This window comes from Peromyscus eremicus, unplaced genomic scaffold (genome assembly GCF_949786415.1).
Source record: "Peromyscus eremicus unplaced genomic scaffold, PerEre_H2_v1 PerEre#2#unplaced_106, whole genome shotgun sequence".
Classification (NCBI taxonomy): Eukaryota; Metazoa; Chordata; class Mammalia; order Rodentia; family Cricetidae; genus Peromyscus; species Peromyscus eremicus.
Window position 1 is genome coordinate 598579 of NW_026734345.1, and position 16091 is coordinate 614669.

At 45.1% G+C, this 16091-nt stretch overlaps 1 non-coding gene across 1 annotated transcript; it reads left to right on the top strand.

Moving 5' to 3' along the window:
* The first annotated feature begins 40 nt into the window (after positions 1-40).
* On the top strand, positions 41-203 carry LOC131901542 (U1 spliceosomal RNA). Its single transcript, XR_009376768.1, has one exon. It is a non-coding gene; the product is annotated as a U1 spliceosomal RNA (small nuclear RNA).
* Positions 204-16091: the final 15888 nt, after the last annotated feature.

Here is a 16091-nt window from a genome sequence, read left to right on the forward strand (position 1 = left end):
ATAGTTCCCAGTGAGAGACCCTGCTCCAAAAATCAAGGTGATACTTACCTGGCAGGGGAGATACCATGATCAGGAAGGTGATTTTTCCAGGGCAAGCTTCTCCATTGCACTCCAGATGTGCTGACCCCTGCGATTTCCCGAAATGCAGGAAACTCGACTGCATAATTTGTGGTAGTGAGGGACTGAGTTCACACTCTCCCTTGTATTATTTAAAAATAAAAATCAAGGTGACCTGAGTGTGGTGCAGAAGTGGGTGTAAATTGAATGCTAAGGTGGTCTACAAAGTGAATTCCAAGCCAGACAGGACTACATGGAGAGACCCTGTCTTTAAAAAATCATTCGAGGAATTGGAATTATTTAGAAATTCCATTTTAATCAGATCTTTTGTAACTACTGTATCCAACATGTTAGCCACTCTGACAGAAGTAAGAGGGAATCACAAAATGGCTTCAATTCATATTTCCATGATGGCTAAGGATAATGAACCCTTAAATGTTTATTGGTAATTTGTTTGGAGAGCTCTCTGTCCTGTTCTTTGACTGGCTTTTTTTTTTTTAAATTGGCTTTTTCTTTTCTTGTTTGGTTTAGTTCTTTGTCTATTCTAGATGTCACTCTTCTGTCAAATGGATAGCTGGTAAAAATTTCTCTCCCATTCTTTATACTGTGTTGCTTATTCTGTGGGGGAGGGTAGGTAGCCTTGTATACACACCAAATACACCTGTCTGTCTGCACGTCTTGGCTCAGTCTGCAGAGGTAGCTTTGCTGAGATGGGGCGAAAGGATGTTCAAAGGAAGGGTGTTTCACTCCGACTGACAGTTCATTCGTAGATCTTCTGTCTCTTTTTTTTTTTTTTACTGTTGCACGGTATAAGCACAGGCTGTTATCGGCTGTACCAGAGCTCAGAAGTTTGAAGTGGGTCTCACTGGACTAAGCCAAAACGTTAAGGCTGCACTCTTAGAAATTCTGCAAAGTGTCCTGTCCCTGCCTTGCCCTCGTCTAGAAGCCTTCAGTGTTATGTGGCTCCTGATCTTTCTGTATCTTTCAGGCTAGCAAAGGCGAGTTCGTGGCCTGTCCCCTCACATTGTCTCACTCAAACATTGCTTAATCTAATGTCCATGCTGTTTGTAATTACACTGAGCCCACCAGGATAACGGTATATGATTTGTCTGTCTTTCTACTGGCAGCCTATTAAGTTAGTCCATCTGTGGCCTTAACTCCTTGCCATGTTCCCAGGCTCATACACTAGGATATGGATATGGACATCTGTTTTTATTTCATGCTCATTGGTGTTTTGCCGGTATATATATATATCTGTGTGAGGGTGTCAGATGCCCTGGAACTGGAGTCACAGACAACCGTAAATCACCATGTGGGTGCTGGGAATCGAACCAGGGTCCTCTGGAAGAGCAATGAGCACTCTTAACCACTGAGCCATCTCTTCAGCCCCCAGATATGGATGCTTTTGTTATATTTATCTTGTTCATTATTTGTGTGTATGTGTATGGGCACAGACATGGTGTGCATGTGGAGGTCAGAGGACAACTTGTAGGAGTCAATTCACTCTTTCCAGCCGAAGGAAAGCCAAAGCAGGAGGATCACAAGTTCAAATCCTGCCAGAACAACTTTAAAATGACTCTATATCAAAAAGTTTAAAAAAAAAAAAAAAAAAAAAAAAAAAAGGCTAGGGTGGGTACTGAGGCTAGCTAGTCAAAATTACCCATTATATCACCATCCAAAGCATTCTTTTATTTCCTGTACATATCTAAGCATGCTGTGTTTCTGGAGTCTTAAGTCCTGCTAATTAATCATAGAAATGAATAAAAGACTCTAAATCAGTGGTTCTCAGCCTGTGGGTCACAACCTCTTTGACAAATCTCTATCTCCAAAGATATTTGCATTATGATTTATAACAGTAGCAAAATAATTTTATGGTTGGGAGTCACCACAACATGAGGAACTGTATTAAAGGGTCATAGTATTAGGAAGGTTGAGAACCGCTGCTCTAAGTCACAGTATATAAAAGGAATACAGGACCAGCAAGATGGTTCCGCTAGTGAAGTGGTTTGCTGCCAATCTGACAACCCAAATTTGATCCCCTGGACCCACATGGTGGAAGGAAGGAACCAATTCCCAAAAATTCTCCTCTGAGCACCACACACCCATATACACGTTCACATGTACATAAAATTAATTGTTTTTAAAATTTTTTGAGTAGCTGGGCAGTGGTGGCACATGCCTTATATCTCAGCACTCAGAAGGAAGAGGCAGGGGGATCTCTGTGAGTTCAAGGCCAGCCTGGTTTACAGAGTGAGTTCCAGGACAGGGGAAAAAAAAAAAAAAACTTTCAAGTAAATAAATATGTTTTTTTTTTTAAAGGAATCCATGACAATTATAGGTAACACTAAGGTGAGAGCTTATGAAAACGGCTGTACCCTGCCAGTGAATTCTGTCTTGCTTGGTGTATGGTTTTTGTTTTTGTGTTTTGGTTTATTTTTGCAGGAATTGGTTCTTTCCTTCCACCATGTGGACCAGGGGATCACATTTGTGTTGTCAGGCTTGGCAGCAAGCCACTTCACTAGCCAAACATCATGTCTATACCTTATACTGTAGGAGACATGCATCTTTCCCAGAACCTGATGATAATCACTGGCACTGCAAACGGGGTGGGGAGTGGGGTGGTTTGCACCCAAGAAGTTGAGGCAGGAGGATTGTCAGTATGGAGAGTAGAGAGTTCCAGGAGATCTGACATCCTCACACAGGAATATATGCGGGCAAAACACCTTTGCACGTGAAATAAGAAATACATATTTTTTAAGGAAAAAAATGACAGAGCAATGGTGGCACATGCCATTGATCCCAGCACTTGACACGCAGAGGCAAAGGCAGACGAATCTCTGAGTTTGAGGCCGTCCTGATCTACAGAGCAAGTTCCAGGACAGCCAGGGCTACACAGAGAAACCTGTGGCCCAGAGAAAAGGGAGAAGAAAAAAAAAATCCTCTCATGAAGACATCAAGCCTTGGACTTCATTTCCCAGAGGCACCTGGGCGCAGCAGTTGCCATGCATGGTAGGCTGGGGATGCTTTCTGAAGCTCCCTTCCCCACTATACCTGCAGGCTTAGACTAAATGGGTTCCAGCAACAAAATTATGGTATATTTGCACTGTATGTGCACAGGCAGGGTGCAGAGGTTGCACAAACAGTGCACGTAGAAGGAAGGCTGGGGATAGAGCGGGGAGGCGCTTACCCGACGGTGCGCATGCGCAGTCTATCGTTCTGCATGCGCAGCCTATCGTTCTGCATCGGCTAGCTTCTCATACGGATTGATGACTCCTGGGTGTATTTGTACCACTGACATCTATGGGAGTAGCATACATGCAGCTACGTTAAGCACCTTAGCTGCTATGCCTGTAAACTACTGCAAAACCACAGGTCACATGCATGCTCTGGGGGGTCTCGAAGAGTCTCTGTCACCATAAATGTCTACACTGCTGTATGCAGAAATATTTGTAATGCATGTAGCCCAGCTTCCACGACACCATTCTTGCAAGGTTGCCCTCCAGACTAATTTTTTAAACAGGATCAAAGAGGCTGAGTGGGGGGGGGTGTGGATGCACATCCGCTGAATCAGGAAGTACGATCAGAAGGCAGAGTAGTTGTCTCCACTCCGAGGTCGTGAGATCACAGGCTGGTCTAGCTCAGCTCTCACAGTTCACGCCTGGCTCAGGTCCATAGCAGCCTTGGTGTGAATGTGACATATGCATGGCTTGATACTTGCAACTTGACACACTTTTTGTGTTGTGTCAGCCAAGTTTTTCAAGAACTGCTACGGGCAGGTGTGTCCATACTCTCGGAGGTTCCCTGAGTCCTTCGGGAGCAGTGGAGGTGGATAGCCGGACACGCTCTCCAAGGATAGTGACTGCACATATACATGCACAACAAACCCTCAACTGTAAGTAAAAGTGGCTGAGTTTTTGGCCGAGAGGGGTCTGTTTCTTGGCAGTCTGGCCAGTGTCATTTTAAAAGTCCTATTCATCTTCTCAACTTCACCTAAACGTTGAAGGTAGTATACCATGTGTGCAAGTTTCAAGTTAATTCTCTGTGAGGGTAGGAAAGGCTTCTACCCAGCCTGGGGGGGTGGGGGGGAGTGCACACCATAACCAGCAAGTTATCGGTCCCCTCTGCTGGGTGGAATGTCAATAAAGTCCACTTTTAATTGTCTAAATGGGTAGGAAGGACCCCTGGTTCTGTCGGCATGTGGGCCTTGGGTCCCTGCTTGGATTATTTCGAGCACACTGCAGGCAGGCTTTGCTAGCTTGCTGGGTCAGTGTTGGCAACCACCAAATTTCTTTGCAACGATTCTGTTTTTGTTTTTGTTTTTGTTTTTCAAGACAGGGTTTCTCACTTTGTAAACCAGGCTGGCCTCGAACTCACAGAGATCTGCCTGCCTCTGCCTCCCGAGTGCTGGAATTAAAGGCCTGAGCCACCACCGCCGCTGGGAGCGACGATTCTTGTAGGGCAGTTTTTCCAGGTGGGTTGTTTCATGAGCTTGCCAGACTAGGCTGGGAGAGGTCATCTCAGGAATTGCTATTTTCCTCGCTATGTTTCTCAGCCCGCCCTCCTGGTTTTCAGCAGCCCCTTCTTCGGTTTCTTTCTCTTCTGGCTTCTGTGAGGGGAGTTCTAGGAGCACAAAGAGTGTAAACATACCTTGGTGGGGGGTCGGAGGGGTAACAGAGGGGACTGCGTGGCTGTGTCGGCACAGAGGGCAGCTGTTGGCTGTCTAATCTGCTAATTGGTTTTCCAGTCTACCTTGACTCTTTGTGTGAGCCTGGCAGTGCACCACATCCACGGCTGGGGGCCCAGAGATCTTCTAGGACCTGTAGCATTTGGTCTTTGTTTTTAACTTCTTTGACTCCTGGGGTAAACAGTCCCCTTTCTCAATATATTGCCGCTTTGAGTCTCTTGATAAAAGGGGCTGTTCCTCCTGTTCTAGGCTTCAGCCCCCATCCATAAAAGGTTCCATATCTGAGTTGGGAAGCAACTCATCCTTTAAGTCTAGCTGTGAGGAAAAAGTCTCTGATAATTTCTCTGAAATCATGGAAGGACTCTCCCTCCTCTTCAGGCAAGGGTGTGCCCAGATTTAGGGCCTGGTACCATAGCTGTCGTCTTCTTGGATGAGGAAAGGGCCTGGTATTTCCCTCAGTGTCACATCGGAGAGGGCTCTTCCCAAGAACCCAGCAAACCAAAGTCTGGTGAGCATCCCCATGTAGTTGAGTCTGGCAGAGCTGACTGGCCTGCCAAGGTTGGTGAGCATTGCGTCCAGGTGAATGCCACTGGAGGGGCAGGATCAAATAGTCTTTTGACTTCCTCAGAGCCATGCAGTACAGGCAGTTAGAGCTGGTAAGGCGGTGGCATCACAGGCAAAATTTCATCCTCTGGGGAAGCTAATAGGGGCGTTCCTTGGTGTCTTCAGGCTCAAAAATCTCTGTAGCCAATATGGTCTGGGGCTGGGAAGGCCCCAGTATCTGGTAGCAAAACCATAGCAGAGGGCCTCAGGGCTAAGAATACCATGAATCAATATGTGGGGCATGGTCTGAGTAGCCAGGTGGTCCCATACAGATCTCTGCAACTCTGTTGATCAGAGTAAAATCTAGAGTTCCTTCAGGTGGCCAGCCGACACCAGCAGAAGACCAATCAATTTTATAGAGTCTTTAATTTGAAGGACTTCATCTTTATTCCATAGTCAGCAGTAAATTCTCTTTTAAAGTTGTTGAGCACCAGATGGCGATGGTGCATAGCTTTAATCCCAGCACTCAGGAAGCAGTCAGGCAGATCTCTGAGTTCAAGGCCAGCCTGGTCTACAGAGCAAGTTCCAGGACAGCCAAGACTATATAAAGAAACCCTGTCTTGAAGAAAAAAAAGTTGTTGAGCATGGTCTGCAGGACTGTGCGGTTCCCACACTGGGACTGTGGAGACCCCATGATGATAAGTTTCCTAACCAGGGTCTGGGGAAGTTATATGTGCCTAGCCCTGTGTGGTACATAGGGTGGGGTAGTGAGGACCAGCTTCTCCCTCAAGCAGGTCTCCCCCTGGCCAGCACCCTCACAGCAACTTAAGAGGTCTTGCCTAGAGCCACATGTATGTCCCTGTGCTTGGTCACCTCTATTCCGGTGAAATAACCTCAGCTGAACTGCATGCAGGTTGGCATTCAATCACATCCCATAGCCACAGGGCTGTAGGTCCGTTACAAGCATTCACACATTCATTCAGAAGTTATATATTCCTATTAAATTCCTAGTCCATTTCTCTGGGGGCCATTCTGCCCTTCCCTTGGAGACCAATGCCATCTCGGTATCCCATCAAGGCTTTGGATACAATCTCCTGCAGACTGATCAAACTCGTGCTGGTTCCTCCTGCCTGTCTCCGTAGGGAGCGTTACCTGGACAACCAGCCCAGTCTCATCTTCTTCCACTCCAGTCCTGAATCTCACAGTCCCCTTGGCCACTGGAAGGGGGCCCAGGAATCCTGTTGGGGGCTCCAACTTCCCACTACCAGAGACCATCAATGGGCTGAGAGGCCAGGCAGTGGCAGCCTCTCCAGACCAACTGGAGACCTAGTGAATGAGATCTCGCTGGGGCTTTCAGAAATGTCTTGGGAAATCTTTCTGGAATAAGTACTGCTACACCAACGAGAGTGGAAGAAAGGAGATGTCACTGGCAGACCAAAGCCAGGATAGCTCCTGAAAGGCTTCTGTCCCAGGTTCAGTCTACATTGTCATTTTATACTCTAAAACCACAAGGAGGGGCAGGCATGCAGGAGAGATTTTTATAGACGCACATGAGGCAGTCCCTGGTTGTTGGGGGCATTTCTGTTGTTTCAGCCATTTCTCCAGGTCATTCTGTTCCTGGTAGCAAGCGGAGTCGAGCTTGGCAAATAGGTACAAGCAGTGCTTTGAGTAAACCGCTAAATAAATAAACCAGTGTCCGGTAACTGCTGTTTTCTACCTTATTCTATTTCAGTTGCACATGCCTCTGGAGGGTCCCAGTGCCCACACATGTAACCGTACCACTCAAGGTGGCAGAGCTGCCAGCGACTCTGAGCTTGTGACTGGTGGGCGATGTGTCTGTGTGCAGACACCAGGCACATTGTCTTTTGAATGGTGCGAGTGCTGTATTGTATGTACTTGAGCAAGGCAATGGTACCTGTCAGGACATGGAAATAATAATCCTGTCATTTAATGCCATGGGGTGTTGCTCGGTGAGTGGCATAGCATGTGTTTAGCATGCACCATTGTGTCATCCCTAGCACAAAAAAGAGGGAAGGGTGACCAGGCTTTATCTCGGAAGAGGTTAATCAAACATACTCTCCAGGAAGACTATATAAATGACAAGAGAAAGACTCCAATGAGCCTTTCCATCCCCTGTCATCTCAAGATTCTCCTGACAAAGGTTCCTGACATGAGAAGCAGTAGAAGGAACAACGGCCTGTTTGGGGGTCATCTCCCAGATGGACACACTATTGTTTCTGTAGTTTTTATCTCCTGCCTCTGGACAGCTGTGTGTTCAAGGTTTGGTTGGCTCTTGTTTTTGTCGTTGTTTGGGGGTTTTTGTTTGTTTGTTTTAATAATTAGCATGGGACTGTGTGTGTTCCACAGTGCATGTGTGGAAGTTAGGGGACAACTCAGGAGAGTTGGCTCTTCCACTGTAAGAGACCCATTGGGCTGGTGGATCTCTGTGAGTTCAAGGCCAGCCTGGTCTACAGAGTGAGATCCAGGACGGGCACCAAAACTACAGAGAGAAACCCTGTCTCAAAAAACCAAAAAAAAAAAAAAAAAAAAAAGAGAGAAAGAAAGAGAGAGACCCATGGATTGAACTCTAGTAGTCATCTTGCTGATCATCCCTGCCTCTCCCTTTCTTAAATGTAAGTGTGATGGCTGTTCTTGGTTGTCAATTTAACTACATCTGGAATTAACTAAACCCCAAGCAGCTAGATACACCTATGAGGGACCTTTTCTTGGTTGGATCATTAGAGGTGGGAAGATCTATCCTAAATCTGAATCTTTTGAGTGGGAAGATGAATCTTAAATCTAGGCCACACCTTCTGCTGGCAACCTGCATAAAGGACATGGAAAAAGGAAGTCTTGGCTGTTTGTCTGCTCATCCTTGTCTCTGTCAAGTTCATTCCTTCCCTGGCATTGGAGCCCACTTCTTTGGGATCCAACATATACTGAAGACCAGATGAGACATCTAGCCTTGTGGACTGAACAACTACTATATTCTTAAACTTTCCACTGGTAGACAGCCATTGTTGGACTAGCTGGACCACAGCCTGGAAGCCATTCTAATATATGTATATGTGTTATATTTATTTATTCTATCAGTTCTGTTACTCTAGAGAACTCTGCCTAATGCAGTAAGGTCACCTGTGGTCCAGGCATGCCTGATGCCCTCAGACGTCAGAAGAGAGCACTAGATCTTAAGGACCAGAGTTAGACAGTTGTAAGCTGACATGTGGATGCTGGGGATGGAACCTCAGTCCTCTATAAGAGGAACATGTGTTCTTAACTGCTCATCCATCTCTCCAGACCCTGAAATCCATTTTTTAAGCTCCAGAAAGGCCCTAAGGTCTCATCTATATCCTCTTCTCTCTCCCCCTGCCACGCCAGCTGAAAAAGGAGCATCCCAAAATAGAAGTTTCCAATCTTAAGGTAAAGGTTAAGGCGAGTTGCCATTTTGTTATTAAAGATCTCATTTTATGAGGTAAACCTGTTTCCTTTCTCCCTTAATAGCCTTTTGCCCTGTAATTGCTCTCCTAGAGATGTGTTGGGGGCACACAACCCATGTTCCACTGACAGCCTTCCCCCAAAGAGTATGCCCTGACTCATTTGGAGAACTGTCCAAATCCTCCCATAGGCTCTGCTTTTCTAAGAATCCAACAGTGCGGGGAAAATGCTTCCTAGGGGTTAATTGAGTTTACATTTTGTTTGTTTGTTTGTTTGTTTTTTATCTAAGCAAGGGTGTTTGTGATTTTTTTTTAATTTATAGCTTTTTTATTTATGTATGAATGTGTGTCTGTGTGTTTATGTCACATGTCTGCATGGTTTCACGGAGACCAGAAGAGGACTTTGGATTCCCAAGACGTGGAGGTACAGATAGTTGTAAGCCACTTGACATGGGTCCCTGGAATCAAATCCAAAAGAGCCAGAAACACTCTTAACCACTGAGCCATCTCCACAGCCTGTAATTATTTTTTAAAAATATCATTAGTACTTGGGGCTGGAGAGATGGCTCAGAGGTTAAGAACACTGACTAATCTTCCAGAGGTCCTGAGTTCAATTCCCAGCACCCACATGGTGGCTTATAGCCATCCATAATGAGATCTGGCGCCCTCTTCTGTGTACATAATAAATAAATAAATCTTAAAAAAAAACACACACACACACACACAAAGTTAAGCATCAAGAAGGGAAGCTGAGCCTGCTTGCTATGTATGCCTGCAGTCCCAACAGTCTGGGAAGCTAAGGCCAGAGGATTGTCAAAAGTCAGGGACAGAGAGCCTGTCAGAGAAAAATAAACAGGGGCAGTGATGGTGTGAGACCAAAATGAGCCATCTTAGAAATAAGACCAAAATGCTTTCACCCTAAAATTAAGGCCTAAGATTTTTCCTTTTGGGAATAGGCCATTAGTTACTGAAACCAGTCAGCTCAGATTCCAGAAACCAGGAAGTGTAAAAGTACAGAGTCACAAGATAGTCACGAGGTAATGCCTGCCAGACTATGGAATGTCCTCTCCCTGGTTTCCAGGGTAACTGACCATAAAAATGCCCCCACCTGAGGGCAGCCAATGAGAAATGGTGGCGGGCAACCACTCCCTTAGAAGTAATTTCTAGAAGCCCCTAGAAGCGAGCCAATCAGAATTGTACCCGTACTAGCACCCCTAAACGATGTAACCTTGTGACTTTTCCCTTTAAAAGCTGAGCTTGCAGATAGGTGGGTGCTTCCTCCAGCCTCCACTGCGTTGGATGTATTGGACGAAGTCCCTGCCTAGGCTTGTATTGCTTTTGGATATCCAGAATTAAACCATGCTTTTGCATTCCGGCATGCTCGTCTTTGGTGGTCTCTCTGGGGGTCACGATCTGGGCACAACAATGGCACACACCTTTAATCCCAGCACTGGGGAGGCAGAGGCAGGAAGATCTCTGAGTTTGAGGCCAGCCTGGTCTACAGAGCAAGTTCTGGAACAGACAGGGCTACAGAGAGAAAGACCGTCTATAGACAGACATTAAATGGGGCTGGAGATGTGGCTCAGTGATGGGGTACTTACCTAGCATGTACAAGGAACAAGATTTGAGCCCCGTAGCAAAGACAAAAAATTAATAAGCAGCTGTGTAAAATTCTTGATCTTTTATAGTAACAGATATTAATCATTTCATATTGCCGCGTGCTTTAGATAGATTATCTTAAAATTGGGACAGCCACATCTCATAATCTTTCTATTCCAATTTTAGCAGGGAGGAAACAGACACTAGGAGGTTAGTAACTGTCACTCACTTAAGCTCTGACATTCAGCACAGAGGGAGTTCTAGCACATTAGCGTGATTGACTGAGGGCCTACATGCTCGATCTCAGTCTCCAGGTCTGTTGCCGCTGTGTGATCCAAGCCCCTCACCCTGCGCCCCCAGGTTGGTGTTTACAGACTGCTCGGCCTCAGCCTAAGACAAAGCAAAGCATCTCCATCAGGTAAGATGGAGACTGTCTCTTGGGATCTGGCGGCAAAGGCCCAATGTTTGGAGACAAGACCAGATTCTTTACTGCATCCCAAACTTCTCCCAGACATACTCCAAGCAGGGAATTGTCTTTGAGACAACCCCCCCCAAAAAAGTAAAATGCCTCTTTTTGTAATGTTTTTTGATTATTATCCAGAAGCGTCTTAATCTCTCTCTCACTGTGTTTGTGTATAGATTGGGATGTGGCAGTGAAAACTGGAAGTCATTTGAGAAGCCAGTTGCCACTAGTTTAATTATTCACTTTTTTCCTGTAGTTCTCAGACTTGGTGTTTACTGTGGAAGAAGCCCCAAGATGGCCGACAAAGCCTTGAGTTCTGGAACCAAGGCCCGTGTAAGTGTATGTTTCCTTCCTTCTTAAAATGTACTGGTCAGCAGCCACATTGGTGGAAACCCATGAACTGTGGACTAATAGCTGTGGAGCCCGCATAGGACTAGACTAGGCCCTCTGGATTTGGGAGACAGTTGTTTAGCTTGAACTGTTTGGAGGGCCCCCAGGCAGGGGTATCGGGATCCGTCCCTGGTGCATGGGCGGGCTTTTTGGAGCCCAGTGCCTAGGGTGTGACACCTTGCACAGCCTTGGCGCAGGGGGGAGGGGCTTGGACCTGCATCAGCTGAGTGTGCCAGGCTCTGCTGACTCCCCCTGGGAGACCTTGACTTGGAAAATGTGGGGGTGGGGGGAAGCTGGAGGATGGGAAGAGGGAAGAGGGGGGGATCTGTGGTTGGTATGTAAAGTGAATAGAAAATTTCTTAATAATAAAAAAAAGGATAAAAATAGTGTACTGGTCAAATATGGGGACATTGCTATGAATTACCCAGAGCTAAGCAAGCCTTATCTACTTAGCTACCTCCTAATTTTCCCTATGCCAGTGAATCATAGTCCCATATAAGCTGTTTATTCAATCACTGAATTATTGAGAGTCTCCTGTGTGCTCAGTTTCTTTTCGGTCCAGAGCAATATTATAACAATAAAGGAACAAAATTGTGCAAATATTGGCCTCTCTGTGGCCTGACAAGTTGGACATGCCAGTCCCATTGAACCATAAGAGAAAGCACTGTTCATCTCTACTGACTGGTCTTGTGTTCTGGGTAGGTAAGAAGGAATATGTCTGGTGATCTTCATCTTAGTATATGCTGACATACAAGCTTTGCTAGGTTTCTCAAGTTGACACTGTATTGAATAGGGTTGTAACCACGTGCTTGCCATAGAAACCAGGAGATATATTTTGTTGTTGGACAGGCCTGCCAGACCGCCATATGATGCTTAGTCATTTGGTACCAGTGTCCTCTGCGTCAGGAACAGGAGAAAGGAAGAACTGACAGTTGTCTCAGTCAACCAGGTATGTGACTCCAATAGGCTTAAATCTCACTAGCCTGTCTATGTGAAAAGATTTTTTGATATTTCTGTTGTTATAAAGGGAGACTGCTCAGTGACTTGAACATTCAGAACACTCAAATATGCACAGCCTAAAATAAAAGATCTTGAGGCCATCTTGGTCTATATAGCGAGTTCCTGGATAGCCAGGACTACATAGAGAGACATACCCCCACCCTCCCAAAAAAGAATGTAAAGCCAGGCATAGTGGCACATGCCTTTAATCCCAGAACTCAGGAGGAAGAGGCAGGTGGATCTCTAAGTTTGAGGCCAGCCTGGTCTACAGAGTGAGCTGCAGGCTAGCTAGAGCTATACAGAGAAACCTTGTCTTGAAAAAACAAAATTAATTAAATAATTTAAATTAATTAATTTTAAAAAAATAAAAGATCTTAAAAAGCAAATTTTTTTTCTTAAGAACAAAGAGAAAGGGTCTAGAGAAATGACTCAGTGGTTAAGAGCACTGGCTGCTCTCCTAGAGGACTCAGCTTCAATTCCCAGCACCCACATGGCATCTCACAGCCATCTGTAACTCCAGTTCCAGAGGATTCCACAGCCTCTTCGGGCCTCCGTAAGTACCAGGCATATATGTGAGGCACAGACTCATATAGGCAAAATACCTATATACATAAAATTTATTTTAAAAGAAGAAGAAGAAGAAGAAGAAGAAGAAGAAGAAGAAGAAGAAGAAGAAGAAGAAGAAGAACAGAGAATTTAGCTCACTGATAGAGTGATAGAGTGCTGGCCTCACATGCATGATGCCCTAGATTCAATCCCCTGAACTCCTGAACTCCGAGAGAAGGTGAGCCAGGGATGTAGCTCGATGATCGAGTGCTTACTTAGCACTTTCAAGGCCCTGGGTTTGAGCTCCAGCATGGAGTGGGGAGGGAGACAGCAGCACCTGGGAGAGAGTGAGATGGCTCATCGTAAGATGCTTGCTGACAAGCCTGGCCACCTGAGTTTGATCCCCAGAACCCGAGTTGGAAAAAGCGAGAACCAACTCCCACAAGTCCCCTGAGCATACACAATAATACATGTACATGCACACAAATAAATAAAGAACCTTTAAAGAAAAATCATCTGGATGTAGTGGTGCACATCTGCAATCTCAGCACTAGGAGGGAGTCTGAGGCAGGAACATCATGAATTTCTTGTTTTGACTGGGCTAGATGACAAGACCCTGTCTCAAAAAACATATATATATGCCAGAAATGCCTCAGCAGGTAAAGGCACTTGCCACCAAAGTGCTTGACAAACTAAGTGTGATACTCAGAAACCACAAGAAACAGAAAGAACAACTTCTACAGGTCATCTTGACCACCACATTGTATGGCATGTGTGTGCCCACATTCACAATCAGAATCACAATGAACTTAACTATTTTAAGTAATAAAACAAAGATATCATAAGAACCTGCACCCACTGGTAATTGACCAAGCAGGCACTAACGTGCTGTGCTTGTGAACAAAAAGGAAGGTTGTTTCATCTTCTCCCTGGCAGATAGTTATCTGCACAGCCTTGGGCTCTGTAGTAACACAGCAGTGCTCAGCCTGGAACGTGGTGTTCTTGCTGCCCTCCATCTTCAGCTAACCCAGTGGCAGCCATCACCCCCTTCATCCTGAAGGTCTCTCCTGTCACCTCATCAGGTATATGTGGGTTTCTGTTTTCAGGATTTGGTAACATTCTCTGATGTGGCTATAGACTTCTCTCAGGCGGAGTGGGCCTGTCTGGATTCTGTGCAGAGGGACCTGTACTGGGATGTGATGCTGGAGAACTACAGTAACCTGCTCTCCCTAGGTAAGCTGTATACTTCAGGTAACCTAGACTCTGCTCCTGGGAGTATCAGCATTCCCCTATGATTCTCAGGACCATTTTCCAAGAGACCGTTGCCAGAGAAGGCATTGAGCTTATCAGTGTAAAAGTGGACTCCCCAGGCCTTCATCTTCTCATCCAACAGTCATTGCCCCCTTTGGTTGGCCCCTCTTGTGATCATCTCTCTTCCCTCATGATCAAGGGGTAAAGTGGAATTCTGGATATTTATAACCATCTTCAAGGAAGGTAGCCTTGTCTTTAGATGTTGCTGTTCACTTTTGGATTTTGAGGACCCACCTAAAGGGGAAACATCTCAATCGAGAGCTCTGATTTGCTGTTAAGTTAAACACTTTTGTGTTTAGCAGAAAGTAAATTAGACATGGAATTTGTGTAAAACCAAAATGAAGAGATTCCCATTGCCTGCACATTGTACCTGAAGTTAGATGGGAAGTTACAGTCCATGAACCATGCATTTGACGTTGGATGCACATGCCCGCAGTCCCAGCACTCCAGGGGCCAAGGCTGAAAGATTGTGAGTTTGAGGCCAACACATCAGGACCATGTCACAAAATAAAATAATACCAAGAAAGGCTAATGTTAGACCTACTGTGTGCCATGAACTCTTTCTTTGTTTGTTTCTTTCTTTTTGTTATTTGTTGGTTTTTTGTTTTGTTTTTTGTTTTGTCTTGTTTTGTTTTTTCAAGACAGGGTTTCTCTGTGTAGTTCTGGCTGTCCTGGAACTCTCTCTGTAGACCAGGCTGGTCTTGAACTCACAGAGATCAGCCTGCCTCTGCCTCCCTGGGTGCTGGGATTAAAGGTGTGCACCATCACCACCCAGCATGCCATGCACTCTTAAAAGCACAGTGTGTCCATGTGTACAGTTCATTCTCACAAGCTTATAAGTCATGATTCTGTCAGTGTAAGAAATAGTTATACTCAAGTACAAATAACTAGTCACAGAGAAGACAGAAACTGAATTTGCCAGGCATGGTGGCACACTACAGGATATGGTAGCTCACACATATAATCCCAGCATTGGGAAACTGAAGCAGGAGGATTACCGTTAGTTCTTGGGCTACAGAATAAACATACAATTCAAAGTTTATCTCACTACCCCTCCTCCCCAGAACTGGAATCTGAAGATATACCTCAACTGACATGCCCAAGGCTCAGGGTTCCATCCCCAGAACCAGAAGTGTAATTCTGACAGTAATTCATGCATGCTGGCAGCCATCTTGCTCTACTTAACTTAAGGGTAAGCAAATGTTTGAGATAGGGTGTTTTCCCAATCATCTGATTTCCTGTTTATTCCTTAAAGCTCTCTCTTTTATGAAGTCTTTATCAATCTCATTTTCAGTTTTCAATGGCTATAACCTAACAGTTCCTGATTAGAAAAATCTGAGTCAGACACACCTGTGATCCCATTGCTTCAGAGACTGAGGCAAGAAGCTTAAAACTTGGAGTATGGCTAATTAGCAAGACCCTATTAAATTTTTTGACCTTATAATTTTTTTCTTCAGGGGGCTGACAAGATGGTTCAGTGGGTAGAGACACTTGTTGCCAAGCCTGACAATTTTAAGTTCAATCTCAAGAACTTACATAGAAAGGGACAGGACCAATTGCCCCAGGTTGTCCTCTGACCTCCACTCATGGACTGTAGCACATGTGTGTGTCTCACATACACATACTCAGCCAATCAATATAAAAACCATTGTTTTTCTTTCATCTCTGTATTATAGAGCATTGATCCTTTCTTTGTAGTAAGAGCATTATCTTGAAATATGTGAAAGCAGGCCTGGAGAGATGGCTCAGATGTTAAGAGCACTGGCTGTTCTTCCAAAGGTCCTGAGTTCAATTCCCAGCAACCACATGGTGGCTCACAACCATCTGTAATGAGATCTGGTGTCCTCTTCTGGCCTGCAGGGATGCGTGCAGGCAGAACACTGTATACATAATAAATAAATAAATAAATCTTTTTTTTTTTTTTTTTAAAAAAGAAAGAAATATATGAAAGCTGGGCAGCGTGGCATATTCCTTCAACACCAACTCTTAAGAGACAGGGACAGATATCAAGACTTCAAGGTCAGCCTTAACCACATCGCAAGTTTAAGGCCAGCCTGGGCAACTT